Below are 18471 nucleotides of genomic sequence, written 5' to 3' on the forward strand. Positions count from 1 at the left end.
TAACAAACCTTAATCTAAGAAAACATAGCTTGACATTTAATGGTATAAAATTAGTTTTCGAAATAATATTTCACCCAATAGAAAGCTATAATCAACATCAGTTTTGAACTCGACAGGGAAAAAACCGAACAAACATGTCAAACTTGTATAATGTATATTTGTGAAAAAGAGATTCAAAATGAATTGAAGGTACATATAATGTGTCTATGAAACAGCAAACCGGTAACCACAAAAGGAAGAAAAATATCTTAATGTCAACATGAGGTCTTAAACACGTGTTTATACCATATGTCAGAATCTGTTTACATGGTTGTAAAGAAACCCGGACAACAAGGAACGCAAAATAAGAAGGGGAACAAAGTAATTAAATCCACCAAAACATATATCTTCTTTTTTTTATAACTCAACTGAATTTTGAAACGTCTTGCATGTTTTACCAACTTTACAATCAAAACGATTTCAGGTTGCATTTTAAAACTTTGATAATGTTGCCATTGACCTGAACGAATGATACATGAACATTTAGGCTTAGACCTTTATATATATACAAATTTTAAGCAAATTAAAAAGAGTGTCATACAGTCGATTGTCAACAACTATTTTTCCATCTAACTGAAAGTATTAAACCTTTCATTAAAAATTCACGAATCTGGTTGTTTGAAAATTCATTGATATTGACAAATAATACATTCATATGCAAAGAAATCTTAAGACTGAGCAACACAAACCCCACAAAACCTTGGTCCTAAAGGATGAGCAGATTCTGCTTCAAATGTGGCACCCGAAGTGTTATCAAGATTTTGTAATATCTGTTATATAATTTGTCAAGTTTTCTAGACCAAGGGCTATTTTGAACTTGACTTATGCTATTGACACTTAATAACTTTTGAAAACCGTATGTTGAACTCTAATTTCTGCTTTTAGTTTTGTTTAATTTCTTTTTACATTGACTATTTCTCAATGTTCCCTTTGAATGGAAGCACATTTACTTGAAATTAATTTTTTTTTATTAAAGTGTTTTTTTCATTAACGATACTCATGATAATTTAAACTACTCTCATAAGAAAAACCTACGCATTATAAATCACATAAGATAGAATCAAAATAGAAGTCAACACTAAAAGGTTAATAATATAAACATGTATTTGATATGTTTAAGTACAAACTAAAAGCACATGTATATAAAGTTAACATTTTAAGAAGAACTACTTTAAACCAGATTCCTCAAACAGTATGTTTTAATCTCAAGAATAGTAGAAATAGAATGCTCGACATAGATAAAGAGCGATGCACATGCATATTTAAATGATGGTTCAATAACAGTTCATTTTTAGAAACACAGCTTCAACTACATGTCTTAACGGATGGTTGAATAACAAAATGAACTGTACAAAAACAGTTTGTCAGCATGTATCATCAAAGGCTACATGGTTAAATAACAGTGCATCTGTTCAAAGTTGGTTTCACATGCATAACACAAAGGATGATTAGTAATAATTTATATGTATTAAGGCAGTTTCTCCTAACTAGTCCCCAAAAAGAAGTAGAATATACAAAAGAGACAATCAAATTTCACAGTGCGAAGAGAAACCGGTATCTCCATGACAAGAAAGGAAAAAACGACAAAATAGACAATAGTCTACAAAACACTACATAGAAAATAAACGACTGAACAACACGAACCGCTATATAAAGTGAGGGTAATGTCAGATGTTTCACATGTAGTACCCAACGTGTTGCTCATGGTAAGAACATTTTCGGTAAGAAGTCACGTTCTGTGATGTCACAATCGAGGAAAAGAAGACGGAATGGTGGATATGACAATTGGAAAAGAAATCCAAGGTAATCTGTGACAGATATATTCCGTAATGGTCAACCAACTAATGTTGGCGTCTTAAAACTTTCGAAGGGATGACTTGAACGTTATCACTAGAAACCCTATCAAGGAATTAATAGGAAACGCAAACTGGAATCTCGTATCAACTGGAAAATATACACTTCATATGCAGGCGCTGTCGGACATAAAATGGAAAGTCAACAATTGGAAAGCTACAATCATCTCTTTTGTAGTGAGGTTGTGTTCTCAAACGACCTCCGTTGTCAATAGAAATAAGAAGATGTGGTATGAGTGCCAATGAGACAACTCTACATCCAAGTCACAATGTGTAAAAAGTTAACAATTATAGGTCAAAGTACGGACTTCATGTACAGTCCAGATATAAAGCAGACTTAACTGTATCCTTTATCTCAAGTTTGATGAGATATATGCGTTCATCATAGTCACCAAACGCTATAATATTCAGAGGACATCATCTATATAGCGGATTGATAAGTTTAAGGATAATGCTAGCTCCCTTTCATTCTGCATGAAAATTGCATGTATGAAGTGTGCCTCATATGAATACAGAAACATAAATAAGAAAAGGAGCACAGTTATGGTTCCCATAAGAATACCGATTGTCTGCTGAAGAAAATGCTCTCCAAACGTTACAAATATGGTGTCAATTAAAAATAATCAAACAACATCTAGATGATGTCAGTTTCAGGACATTCTTTGTTTGAATCAGATTAGTTGTACTTTATGATTATTTCCTACCTAAAACAATATCTGCATGTCTCAAAGATTTGCGAAATAACAAATCATCTTTACAAAAGCAATTACACACACATGTCCTAAAGGATGGTTAAATAACAGTTCATCTGTACTTAGACGATTTCACATGCATATCGGATAGGATGGTTAGCAGTTTATCTGTATTAGTATTAAAATACGAATAAGTTTGTTTGATTGCCAATCAGACAACTCTCCACTAGAGACCAACATGACGTAGAAGTTAGCAACTATAGGTCACCGTACGGTCTTTAAAAATGAGAAATACTCATACCACATAGCAAGCTTAAAAAGGTCCCGACAGGATAAATGTTAAACAATTCAAACAAGAAAAATAACGACCTGATTCATGTACAAAACAATAAACTAAAAGAAATATGATTTACAGCAACAAACAACAATAAGTGAAATACAGCCTTATGACTTGGGAAAGGCACATACAGAATATGGCGGATTTTAACATGGTTGAGGACTTGGGACAGCGGTGTTACAGAACTGCATAAGAACAAATTATAAAAATTAGATGAAAAGGGCTTAACTCATCAGATCAATATAAAGAAAAAATAAACTAATAAAAAGACTAAAGACACAAAGAACAGATCTTACAGTACTCACAGTTACTGAAAGTTAGTTCAAAGCCAACAATAACCAATAAAAAAATCATTTATCTAAGACGCAAATATCAATCAGTATGCATCACATGGATTAAGTGTTTAGACGTCATAAACAGTGAGAACAAAATATAATTTTGTGCAATAACAGGTAAAGACAAAACGTAGAACCATGAATATACATAGCTGTATACCAATAATATTTGTTAGTGTTTAGATTTATTGATATTACACAATCAATATCTATACCGATAAAAACAATATTCAAAGATCTAACTACAGTTTTAAACTGGTACTTTTAGAATATGTTAAATTAATTGATCGAAAAAATTTAACGGATCGTATCCAAATTTACGTGCTCGATAAACAACATCACCGTAAAAATTACCATGTGATATCTCGATTGTAATAAATTTGATACAGGTACAGCTAAACTTCAAAACTAAATTTTTGTATCTATTATAGAGTTAAGTAAAGGCTTTAAGTAATTTGTGGCAAGAAATCCCTGACTTAATAATTTACCAGTTATACATAGATTGAGTTAATTTAAATCCAAACCGTTACTATAGACACGGACTTGGCGAACAAGTTGCAATATATAAACACTGTAAGAATTGACTAAATGAACACCACCGTCCACAAAATGAAAATTAACAATAGGGAACGAAAAATAGTCCCTTTTGTCGTAGAGTTTCTCGTGTGAAACTGAAATATCTTAATATAGCAAAGGACAGGTCTTGCTGTTTATATTTGAGTGTATTAAAGTAAGTTTCTTTTTGGTAAATTTCGACAGCATGTTAAGAGAATTCTTGATTTTTAAAGAAAAAATGTCATCAAGATAACAGTAATTGCTGTTGAATTTACCAAATAAATGGAATGTAATTCATAACAATAAAAGTCTGTTCTTAAAAAATTTCATATATATTTCTCAAAGGATGGTTAAACATGTTAAATAGCAGTTGATATGTACAAAATCGGTTCAAAATGTTTGTCCTAAAGGATAGTCGAATAAAACAAATTATCTGCATAAAGAAATTTTCACCTGGATGTCACAAATGATGGGTAAATGTTCAACAGTAATTAGTCGGGTTCACATACATGTCCAAGGATGGTTATACTTTTTACTAGAACAAATGGAAATTCACAGTTTTTCTAGCAGTAGTAAAAAATGGCCCACCCTTTTTCCTTTTATCGTTCTCGTTGTGAATATGCATGCTAAAACTTGCCACTTGACATTGGATTGTCAGTAGAATTTTCTTACCGGCACTCACTTATGAAATTTAATAAGGGTATACTGTGTAAGTAACCTGTAGTCTTACCTTGGAACAGTTAGTTTGCTTGTTACTTTGTTTATTTGTTTTAGTTATATTAAGGGAATGTAGTGTTCAATAGTTCTGTCATATATGTATTTCGTCATTTCTTTACATTTTAATCTTATCGAAATGAATTCCCAAAAGGAATTATAGTTTTCAAATTTACAACAGCGATTTGATTTTTCCATCCAAAACATCTTTAAGCCCTTAAGTTAAATTATCGCGGTTTAGCTAAATAAAGGCAACAGCTAAAACAGCTAAAATTGTATATTGTATATTTATTCTTTTCTGTCTTGCAAAGTTCACACGTTATATGTAAAGAAGATTATTACAAATGAAATTTTATATAACTATAATATAAAGATGACAGCAGAAGTTTCTCAAATTAAAAAAAAAATCTTGTAACTTCCGTCTCTAAATTACTAATCCTGGATAACACTGACAATTTAATTAACTTTCTTTTGCAACGAGACATTTGCTCATATGGTAATAACAAATATAACATCCACATAATAACAAAACTCTACCCCCGGGATTATATTGACTGATATAACTCTTAACATTGCCACAATGTGACAATAAAATTTCTTATAGCTGAAAGATTATTTTCTTTTACATTTTCTTAAGGATTTAGGAACTGGAACTTACCGACATTTAAAACATATACAGCGAGATACAATTATAGTTATTTTTGTAACCTGCAGGTCGTGAAGTGTTTCTGTTTCTCTAACTTGCACTGACCAAAATTGAATCGATATTCTGTATGGAATTTACTTTGAGAGTACAATAAAAGATTTCATTACAAATTGTCAAATATAGACTAAGGGAAAGAAAAAAGTTCGAGGTCTTTTATAACTTCTGTACGGCATGGTTTGGCTCATTGTTAAAGACCATTAAAGAGGATAGTATATGGTATAGGCACTTGACTATAATTGACCAGTAGATATTTAAGACACTTTGACATATTATTTCACGTATCAGTCCTGATATCATCGTTAAATCCTTTACCAGGCTTATAATTGTGTACGCCAGGCGCGCGTTTTATCTTCAAAAGTGACGCTCGAATAAAAAAAGTAAAATGCTAAATAAAGTACGAAGTTGAAAAACAATGAGAACCAAAAATTCCGAAAGGTTTCGACAATTTGCCGGTAGTGTATTCCTTGGGCAGAAATTCTAAGTATTTTGAACAATTCAAAGTCTCGTAAACAGTTAATTTATTACAACGCATTAGACTGATTTGAAATTCTCCAAGCGATAACGAGACTTATACATGTATGATAATTGATGTGTATATCATTATCAAAGTTATTTCATTTTGACTTTTTTTCATAAAAGTTTTAGGCATTTAAGGGATGATTACGTGTGTTTTTCGGTTATTTATTACAGAATTCAAATAATCGTAAATAAATCATAGATTAAACACCTGATTAATTGAGTATGAAATGCTATCGGAATTAACCCGGTTCGTTCTTCAGAACTAACATAAGGTAAAAGGTACCTTGTGACCTTAAATTGTAAGTATAAACTATGCAATTGTACATACAACGAGGTTGTAACTCGATACATAATGTTGACCTTAAACAATATTTTGCGGATCTGTTTAGATCCTTTTTGGTTTTGATGATCTAAAACATAATTGTATGATTTTGCAAAGCAAGCAATACTATTGAAATTTATCCGAGGAACACATATACTCTGGTAAATTCAAATCATTACATACCGTCAACAACTCAATATGATTATTTGTTACTTAAGTGTTAAAATGAAACTACCGGGTCTTTCATCTTCCTTAATTACCTATTGTTTATAGGTAAATAAAAAAACAACTGTACTCATAACTAAAAATAAATAGATTGACAAACGCATTCCTGCTTTCTAAAAGACGCTGACAAATTCGTACCATAAAAATGCAAGTCTATCAAATGTTTACGATTTAAACGATAGAATCTCTTGTTTTTTTTTAAATTTTGCACCATACTATACATCATTTAGATTTATGTTTGATATTGAGCATACAGTTTTTAAAGCCTAATCTCTTTTGAAGTGAAAAAATGGACATATTTACATGTACCTTAATATAAACGCGTACGTGACAACACTTTATAACATCATTTCAATTTTATATACTACTGTTGCCTTTATTTATAAGATTCCAAAATAATCAAGTGATTAAATAATATTTTATTTTTCAAATAAAAACAAATAGATTATATGTAAAGAATCTTGTGAGATAAAAACATTGACAGGAAATTAGATATCGTGCTGACATTCTGAGATTTATTAGAGATTCTAAAGTCAGACGGAATTTACTGATAGATTCCATTGTCTCGTCATTGATAAAGCGATATAATAATACATATGTTCTACGTTAAAATGATTCACTTAAGTTAGCTAAATGTCAATGAGTACGATTGTCTATCAACTGCGGACTGATGATGAAAACTGATAGCGACAAAGTTCATGACAATTTTGTTTCATTATCCGTGATTTTGGATATTATTATGAACTATCAACTACGAAGGACCCATCAGAATATGTTGTTGATAAAATTTCTCATTTCTCAGTTCAAAGTTGACATTTCTCAGTTCAACTAGACATTTCCCAGTTCCAACTTGACATTTCTCCTCAGCACTAGCTTGAAATTTCTCAATTTCAATTTGGCATTTCCAAATTCCAACTTGACATTTCCAAATTCCAACTAGACATTACTTACTTCCAAGTGTTAAGTTAACACTAAGAAATGTCAAGTTGGAAATGAGAAATGTCAAGTTGGAAGTAAAAAATGTCAAAACGCAAATGAGAAATTAAAAAAAATGATATGCCTTCGGAATCAGCGGTATATTTAAATTCAATAGTGGTACACTCTAGACAAAATGTTTTGGAAATCAAATACTCAAAAAGTCTAACGCGTTGTACAGAATCGTAAGAAAATTCACAACATAAAATAGCATGTTGGATCAATATTACCTTATCTGTAACAATTTGTTTCTTTATTGTAAATTTAAACAAAAACATTGAGCTATGAAATTCCGCATCAGGCAAAAGATGCCTACCTATAGCCATTGAACTTTATAGATAAAGATTAATTTATGTAGTTTCAATCATGACATTCAATTTAGGGCATTTCTTTGCTAGTGAATGCGGATTCTTTTATCTCATTTTGATATTGAAACAAATTCAATTCAACAACGGAATTAAAATCCAATACAACAAAACAATAATGCAATTGTTCTCATGAGAAATACTGGTACATTTTATCTTACGAATTAAACATGCTACCACAAACCAAATTCGCGAGGTATAATGATATGCCGCATTAAATAAATTGACAACACGTATTTTAAGGAACTAGGCAATATTTATTCCCCATTGTATACCTCCGAGTAGAAGAAACATTATGATTTGATAATACAAAATGAAGACACATTTTATGAAAGAGATTCAAATCACGACAAGATACTTAGAAATGAGAAAACGCATTACAAAGAAATAAGTGAAATGACAGTTGAACACAAATTTTGGCGGTAAAATAACATGATTAGGATTAATCTGCGTCATAAAGACTACATAAAAACACTCTTCATTTGGGGAACTATTCCTCACTTTTGTTCTCCTTTTGACAGAGTGAGCTAAACCTGTGTTATAAATTTATGTCTGACCACGTGATAGTGCAATACTACATTCAAAGTGTACTATTCAGAACTTAACTTATTCCTGGGTTTATACATGATGAACACGACGGGTGCCACATGTGTAACAGAATCTGCTAAACGCTCCGGAGCACCTGCGATCACCCCGGTGTTTTAGTGGGGTTCGTGTTGCTCAGTCTTAAGTTTTGCATGTTATGTTTTGTATACTGTTGGCTTTTTTTTTGTCGTTTTTCGTTTTTTTGCCATGGCATTATCAGTTCGTTTTCGACTGATGAGTGTGAATATCTCTTTGATATCTTTCGCCTCTTTTTTTTTTATCCCTGTTATATGTATTATTTCCAGAAGTTCCATGCTGTCTTTTATATAAAGATAAGGAGATGTGGTATGATTGCCAATAAGAACCTATCAACCAGAGACCAACTGTACTAAATATAGGTCATCGTACAGCCTTCAAAAATGATCAACAACCATACCGTATTCAGCTATATAGTCAGCTATAAAAAAAAACCGGCATGACAAAAATGTAAATCAAAGTTATGAATGTTTCTTCTAATTTTGTTTGTTGTTTGTGTTCTGTTTTTATAACAATTTTTTCAATAGTCTTTCGTTATCATTATGGTTAAATACAATCTTATATACTTATATTTCCAATCTGCGTGAAATACTGCAGTAAGGAATATTGACACTAATATTATGTTTCACATTTTGTTGTATGTTATTGTATATAGTCTTACATGACCAGGAGCGTTAAATCTTAGTATATACTGTGACACGTGAACAAAAGTATGATCCGGTTTTTGGAAAATGTTTTCAATATAAAAAAGATGTTGTATGATTGCCAATGAGACAACTCCCCACAAGAGACCAAATGGCACAGAAATTAACAACTATAGGTCACCGTTAGGCCTTCAAAAATGAACAAAGCCCATACCGCATAGTCAGCTATAAAAGACCCCGAAATGACAAATGTTAAACAATTCAAACGAGAAAACCAACGGCCTAATTTAAGTACAAAATAATAAACGAAAAACAAATATGTAACACAGCAACAAACGACAACCACTGAATTACAGACTCCTGACTTGGGATAGGCAAATACAGAATGTTGCGAGGTTAAACTCGTTAGCAGGCGCCCAACCCTCCCCTAACCTGGGACAATGGTGTAACAGTACAACATAAGAACAAACTATGAAAATAAGTTGAAAAAGGCTTAACTCATCAGATGGATACAAATAGAAATACATCTAACAAAAACACAGAGTGGACGTGGATCCCAACAACAAAATTACACTAAGTACAGATCTGAGAGTACTCGCAGTTACTGACAGGTTGTTCAAAGCTAATAACAACTAATAAAAAAAATCATGCATCTAAGACTAAATTATCAATCAGTACACATCCAACATCCAAGGAATTTAGTGTAAAGACGTCATAAACAATCAGAGAAAAACATGACCCTGTTTAATGCAAAGATACAGGTATCGACAGATTGTAGAGCCATGAATGTACATATGTATATAACAATAATATTTAGTTTGCTTATAATTTACTGATAACAAAATCAATATTAATACCAATAAAAACAATATTCAAAGATCTAATTACAGTGGTGAATTGGTAACCTTTTAGAATAAGTTTATTTAAAGGATTGATAAGTTTACCAGGATCATTTCTAAATTTCCGGGCTCGGTAAACAACATCTCCGTTAATATGAGGATGTGCTATTCCGTTTGAAATAACGAGTTGTGATATATAAACACCGTAAGATGGTGCCAAAGGCACATCACCATCCAAAAAATGGAAAATTAACAATTGGGAACGAAAAATCGTCCCTTTTGTCGTAAATTTTAATGTAGAGTTTCCCGTGTAAAACTGAAATATCTAAATCTAGGAAAGGACAGTTATTACCGTTTATATTTGGTTTATTTAAAGTAAAAGTAAAGAAAAAATATCATTAAAGGGGCGCAATTGGTGCCCAAAGGAATACCTACAACCTGTCGATAAACTTTGTTGCCGAAACGTACATAAGTATTATTAAGGAGAAAATTAACAGCTTCAATCATCTCATCACACCTGCAGTAAGTATATCTAGCATATTTACCTATCTCATTAGAGAAGAAGGCTTTACATGAGTTGCAGCAAATACATTTGCATTCAGATTTACCAAACGACCATTTAATTAAATAGGGAAACTTTTGTTTGATAAGATTGTGTGGAAGTGTAGTGTTAAGAGTTGAAAAGTGAAAACTGTCAACAGAATCAAAAGGACCATCAAAAGCACGTAATTTATCTTAAACATCCAAAGATTTTTTTACACTCCAAAAATAGTTAAAACCACTATTTTCATATATTTTATTACAAAAGTTAATGATAAGTTCTTTGATAGTTGTTAATGAGCTAGTTAAAAGCACTGAAAGATTAGTTATAGAACACTTACTAGAGGCCGAGATAAAACGATGTTTTACTGGTTTTTTGTGAAGTTTAGGTAACCAATACATAGTAGGGACCTTTAAATGTTCAGATGAGGCCTTAAGCTGTGATGTGGTTATGATATGTATGTTTTGAATATATAACTCTCTGTGGAGCGCACGGACTTGAATGTAGATGAATTCAAAATTTCATTCTTAAGAACGTCCGTGTAGTATTTGCGGCATACCACCACCACATTGTTGGCTGCTTTGTCGGCCGGTACAAACACAAACCGCTTTGAAAGTTCTTGAAGTTTGTTTCCAAAAATAAAGAGCATATAATTGAGAATGGAAACGGGGAATGTGTCAAAGAGACAACAACCCGACAAAAAAGCAGAAAACAGCCCAAGTCCACTATTTAGTCTTCAGCGCAGCGAGAAAATCCCGCACCCGGAGGCGGGTTCAGCTGGCCCTTAAACAATAATGTATACTAGTTCAGCATACTGTAAATCTTGATAATAATTTAAGTATTTTTAAAAACCCATCCAATATGTGCACACATTTCTCTTGTGTGTATTAATTTCAGACTTTATGTTTTTATTTTTTAGATTTCTTTACAATGATATTTTGTTTTGCCCATATTGACTTTCTGATTTTTTTTGGGGAAAAAGAAAAGTTGATGTTCGTTATACTCCAATGAGGCATCAATAAACCTACAGACCTCAGGGCAACAACGTTAACTCTGTATTGTTAGAATAGTCTGATTTTGCACGATAAAAAGACAGTGAACTAACTATTATGCAATTAGGATTTTATTTTTAAGAAAATACATATATTATTTTCCAAAGTCACTCCCAATTGATTGATTTTAAACTCTAAATATAATACGCTTTTGATTTTCGTTGTGAGACTATGATTTGTTTTGTTTGTAATCAAAGCAACTTAGTTAGACGTTTTTTACACCACACAATCGTAGCTATACACAATACAATGGCATTGGTTCATGTCTTGAACAATATACCTACACTGCATTGATGAAAGTATCGTTCCTGATTTTCAGTGTAGTAAGCTATAAGGCAGAAATACACTTCAGTCTTTAATAATTTGTACTAAGTCGCCTTTAGAGCTTATGTAAATTGTTTAGTACACATATAATCAATATTCCGTTTACAAAAAGCATATAAAAGCTGACAACAGCATCTGCTAAAATCATAATTTGGGTTAAAAAGAATAAACTTCCTGGTGAGCAATGTTGAACGACAATTTCCATTTCACAAGATTTATTCTTGAAACATTATTAATTTTGTCATAAGTATGTCACTGCCACAAATATTCCAATGACATTTCATCTATCTACAATGTATATTGCTTCAATATTACCTTCACCTGAAACCCCTTTCAGCCTATCTGATAACCCAATGTTCTTACAACAACTTCCATTCATTTGCTATGTCAAATGCAGAAATATTTTTGTTTTGTTTTCGTCGACTTTATCAAGATATAATTATATTTCCTAAAGGTAATTGACGGATTTTGTAAATTTTGTAAAAAAACACAAGGAGTTGTGTATTTTCCTTACTGTTAAATTCAAATGTAAACAAAGGGACACAACTGAAAAACGTCGCAAGTCAGAATCTATTAACACAAATAGAATAATCATCTACTTTTGCGGTCATATACCTGGATGTTTTCTGTTTTCCTAGTAAACTGATTACAGTTTGTGATTTTAGATACGACATATCCTATTTGTTCTACTGATGAGTGAACAGTAAGGAAAAAAGAGTCTATTTGTTAGTCTGATGAGAGGCAAAACAAAACAAAAATTTCTTCTTTTTAGCACTATCTTTTTGACCGATGTATTCTACCAAAAAGTCGACAATAATGAGAGGGTTACCTTTGTCTGATAAAATAAAATATCTTTATTTGTACACAAGGTATAACAACGTTATCAAGACCTGAATGAGTATGTCATATCAAATCTTCGAAATATGTCGTTCATATTTTCTGGGTATATAGGCCATTCATACTTCTTTAAAAATACAAGCATCACCCGCCATGCAAATTCATAGTAAGTCAAAATGTCAAAATTGGTAAAACTACAGATCAGACAACTTTACTGGTATCAAAAGATCTAATACCGCGAAGACATGTCGCTAGTCAGTTGAGATATCGGCACATCGTATCAGTCAACCAATTTGTGAAGGTAATCGTAAAACTTATGTAGTGTTGATTTCATTTGTTCTTCATCATAACTCATTTTTTTTTGTGTAAGAAGAAAACCCAGGTAAATGAAGTCCGTATGGTGAACATGCACGGGCGTAACGCATTAACGCCATATGATGGAGCAAAGGTTTTGTTACTGATGAGAAATAAGAAGTTGACAATTGTATTCTTGTTTAATTCGTCCGTCTGTTGTCCATATCGATGAAAAGATCAAGATATGAAGCAGACCTCATTAAAGCCTAACTAGAAGTTTTAGTAAGAATTAGAGGCCATATTGGAGCCTTATTGAACTTACTCTTTTGTCATGTTAAACGCATTTATAACGTAACAATGATATCAGCAGTGACATTTATTTGACGAAGTAACCATTCTGTAGAATGGTGATGTAAGATCTATGATATAAACACAATTGTGAAAGATTAAATAATTACGATATTTTGGAGGTAACTTATGGTTTGTAGCATGTGTACTAAATGTCGACTTGAAATGAAACTTTAAAAGGTTTAGATTTTATTGAATCTAATTTGACGTGCTCCTGTTATTTACACAAGCTTTGTGCAATCGAGCTAATAAAAATGTCAATGGCAAAATTTACTGTTAGGAAATCGATAAGAAATTTACTACCGGCTTGTGAAAACATATCTTCATACGAACATAAATCATTGGAAAATATTTGAAAATGGGCTAGCATATACAAAAACCTGATTCATAAAGGACATTTTCAAATTAAAGTGATGGATTGGAATTAAACCCAGAGTAAATAATGCGCCTAAAACATAAAGTTGCAAATATTTAATCCTGAATGTTTTGGGCAGAACACTATTTTCCTCAAATGTGACCTACCGAATCAGACTTATCACCGAGTTTGTACTTATATGATTAACACGACGAGTGCCACATGTGGAGCAGGATCTGTGTACCCTTCCGAAGCACCTGCTATCACCCCGGTTTTTGATGGAGTTTGTGTTGCTCTGTCTTCGACTTATGCGTTTGACAATCCCTTTGGTAGCTTCCGCCTCTCTTTTATAGATCATTCAATTTAGATTAAAACCATATATATGTTTCAGTTTCAAAGAAAATTTAAAGAAAAACTTATTTCAGGTCAGTTTTAGTATTGTTAAATTAATCAAATATAAAAGCGTCATTTAAAAAGAGGCGGAAGATACGAAAGAAATAAACAGTTGATAAGTCTTAGACAAACGGTAAACGACAAAAAACAAAAACGACAAAAAGACAAACAACAGTCTACAAAACATAACATAGAAAACTAAAGAATGTGCAACACGAACTTTATGAACAGCCGGTGGTGATCTTATGTACTCTGAAAAGGTAAGCAGATCCATACCTGATTTCCGTCGTGTTGCTCCTATAAATTTAAATTCGGGGACAAGTCTCATCCGGTGATGTCACATTCGAGTAAAAGGGGACGGAATTGTGGTTACGACAATTGAAACATATCTGTATCATCTGTGAACAGATATTCCTTATCGTACAACCAACTCGTGGTGGCGTCCGTAGCATTTTCGAAGGGATTACTTCTATTTTACCACTTCGATCCTTTGGTTTAATAGCTTCCTGCAACCCTGAACATATAATGAGTCAAATTGTTGAAAATTGAACGATCGAATAATCGAATTACTCCAAAAGGTATTTATCTCCAATTTATGGCTAGAGATATTGTACGAAAACATATCTTTTGGACTAAGGCTGTGACGTCACACACACACTAAAGATGACATTTTTTTCACGTACGTACTTGTTATCATATATTATTTTATAGATAGGACTCACTACACACAATAGAATATATCATTTCTTCTGATTGTTATATTTAAATCTACTTTTTTCATATATGGGATAAAGTATAAAATTCAGTTGTTTTAAGATTGCATAGAACAAAGTTTTATACTAGTAAATGAGACTTTCACATTCTCCATTGAAGAAATGGATGTTTGAAAAAAGAATACCTTATATATAAAGTTTGAACAGAGATTTAGAAAGTCAATTTCCATGTAGACCTGTATCCGTGAAGAACAATAAATAAAAGTTGACATAATATTTATGATAATGAATTAGGCGCATGCATACCAAATGGAAATGTTGCATTCATAAACATTTTCAAAATATTGCATTAAGACACATATTTCCAAACAACGAGTATGGTATTTGTGAAACATCTATGTTTCAGAACTATCATGGTTTTGCTTTGTCAGGTTTTATGGACTTCCCCTTTTTGAACCTACCTTGGAGTTCGGTACTTTTGTAAATATTATTTTATTTTTCTAAATATCTGAGAATCAAAGTATTGGTTTTCCTAAAGAGACATTGAATTGTATTTAAAAATCTTGTTGCACAATTTATCAATTTATTCCGAATTATATTTTGTAAAGAAATGTAACTGTTACAGTTATTGATAACTTATCTTTGAATACCCTTGATGTCGACGATGGGGATGTTTTGATTTTGCTGTGAAAGTTCATCTTTTACAGCCTTCCAGCAACTGTCAAAAAAAGACAGTAATAAACGAACTGAATCTTAATTTTTTTTTATAATGTTTTTTATGAAACTATTGTTTCACGTACCTTCATCTCCTTCTTATCAAATCATTATCTTTATTTTTCTACGACACTTGTTTTAAATGCAGATTTCTTTGAGGAAAACAAAAATTGTGCTAGAAGTGAATTGATATATTACCTTTATAATTGGTATCATGAATATGACACTCAAGAACAATTTTTCTATAAACACCGGTCCTATCACTTTTATTGATTAATCGTCCCATAAATATTCTGTGTCATTTCATATACATACCTATGAATTTACACATTAATTGCGTTTTTGTGAAACAAACGGTTGATATGCTGGTATCAAATTACTTCCCTTTTTATGGAATTAATAAAATGTACTGTTTAGTAATTGTTATTTACCTGTACACATCAACATCATTCTGTATTATCTGAAAAGCTACTGAACAGTATTGAATTGACTTTAAGCGCATTGTCTGAACAGTACTGACTTTACTTACTAATTTATTGTTCAGTCTTTTCAGATGATGTTAAGATTTTTTTCATTCAAGACTTGACAATTATACAATGAAAGCTTCGATGGGGAATTAAACGTTAGTTCTTTATTAATGATTGTGGTCGGAAAACGTTTAGCAGTTCAAAATTTTAACACCAGTTTGATTAGAAATTTTATTTAAACATATTAAAATCAACAAAAATAAACATTAATTTTTTACATTAACAATTTCATTATTGCTTAGTCGTATAATAGTTTATAACATGCAAATGGTCGTGTTTTTTTATGTAATCTAATGTACTTGTCTCAGTTGTATTATTAACTTAATTTGAAACTTCCGTGCTGAGAAGTCAACGCGTAACAACTAGATTAATAAAATGTCTAAGGACAAGAACTTTAATTTTACTTCCTTGTTTGAATTCCCCAGACAGGCGCTAAAAATAAAAATAAAAATAAATCAATGAGCAAAAACTCATTTAGAATACCAGGTTTATACTTTGCTAGTCAGAAGAATAAAATATTAACAATGTAGGTGGTCAGAAGTGTGTCATACGTATTTCAGAAGAATTGTCCTGAAGTTATTTCCTGTCTGATTTCAGTTTCCAGTTTAAATTTTAATATTACTGCATTTCTATACAATAATAATTTCTATAAACATATTTACAATTCAATTACGACATACACTTATGATTACACATTTTTTGCTCAAATTTAACTTTGTTTTTTGTGCTCTTTACAAAAAAAACTGCTCCATCAGTTATGAGGAAGAAAGACTGAAATCGGCATCACTCAATTTTTTTCATTTACCATCACCAATTGGTTGGCTGATACGGTATGTCTTTGGCTTAACTCACTAGATGCATGTTTACGTGAACATATGTTATTAGATACTAATATAGTCGTTTGATCTGTTATTTCACCTGTTCTTTTCGTAATTGTGACGGACCCTGTCTCGTTCCTTCCTGCTGGCTTAACTTGTGTACATTTGATATCTTTGACTATTAGTCTTACAATGGACCCGTTATTCGTCCTTTTCAATCAAACTCATCCAGCAAACCAAAAATCGCTGCGGAATTGTAATTGGACATACCATGATTTTCTTTAACTAGCGATGAACATTGGAGGTGAGAAATTGCATTAATTTTCCTTTTAAGAACAATAACAATTTTTTTTGCTATGAAACTGCTAAGTCTATTCATGCAATTAGATAGCTTTAATAATTTGATGGAAAAACCGAATAATTGTGTTTTCTGGCTGGTCATGACTTTTAACCTAGGCAACCACCGATTTTATTAATAGAATATAGTATTAACAAATAAACATTCTTCGTGTAAGGTCATTATTCGCTTTAATCAATTATTCCATTGGTCGTTCATTTCATTATTGTGTACCTGTCATAGGACAAAAGTTATTGCTTTTATCAAGACAACCCATTGTTATTTTTGTATGCTAATATCAATCCAGTATGACCGTCATGATAGCTTCATTTAACTAGAATATACTTTAATCACGTATTTTGTCTATGATTTGATTATTCCAAAGTAATTATAAAAAAACATCTTTCCCAATACGTGTTTTTCTGCTGCTGGTGATAATATAGAATAGTCGTAACTGCTTCAGAAAGTTAGAATTGCTACAACATAGATGGTTGACACAAACCTTTTGCGACACAAATATTTTCTTCTTTCTACATTTACGGGTAAATTATCGTTGTCCGAAAAATACCTCTAATCTTACAACTATGATTGAGTTAGTTCATATTAAAAATATTATATTGATTCTTTTAAGTGATCCTTTTTCAAGATATAATCAATTATCGTTGATAATTCCTGCAAGCCAAGATCAGTATTTACATCAAAACATATTCCTTTCAAAGGGTCTTTAGTTTTTATAGAGAAAACAAAATGTTTCATATAGTTATCTTTATATTTTTTTTGTGTTTGGTTTAGAATCATTATTGCATTTTCGAATGTCAATTATATATTTGAAATGACAATATTAAGACAAGAACAAACAAAACAACAATGATAGAAGGATAGGTTATTAAAAAACGCATACCCGTCAACGTGGTAAGCATCTCCTTCTATGCATGCAGCACCCGTCATGCGAATCCACACTAAGTCACATTTAACAATCGGGAATATGACACAATCGGTACAATTACTGATCTAAAGATCTAAGAAGTCAAAAATAGGTCCTTATTGACTTTAGATAACGACACATCATATCGGTCATCCACTTCATGATGGTGATTGTAAATCTTACGTTGTGTCGAATTTTTTCGTCGTTCCTCTAAACGCTGTTGGAGCAGTGTTTATGTTAAGAGAGCACCACTGCTAATGACGTCCGTATTGCGTAAACATTCACGAACGTAATGTTTAAACAGAGGTATAAACCCCATCAGATGGAACAGGTGTATATTTTTGTATACATCATACAAGTACATTTTGTACATAATTTGTCAAATTGAAATATCAAATTTTATGCATTTTTGTTAAAAATATAAATAATAGAATTAACTTGTTTTGATGATTTCTTCAAACCAAAAAGTAGTTTGAATTTGGGAAGACATTTTCAATTAAATTTCATTCTAGTTTAACATCACATGCACTTGTCTCTGAAAAAAATACTTAT

This window comes from Mytilus californianus, unplaced genomic scaffold (assembly GCF_021869535.1).
Source record: "Mytilus californianus isolate M0D057914Y unplaced genomic scaffold, xbMytCali1.0.p SCAF_3, whole genome shotgun sequence".
Classification (NCBI taxonomy): domain Eukaryota; kingdom Metazoa; phylum Mollusca; class Bivalvia; order Mytilida; family Mytilidae; genus Mytilus; species Mytilus californianus.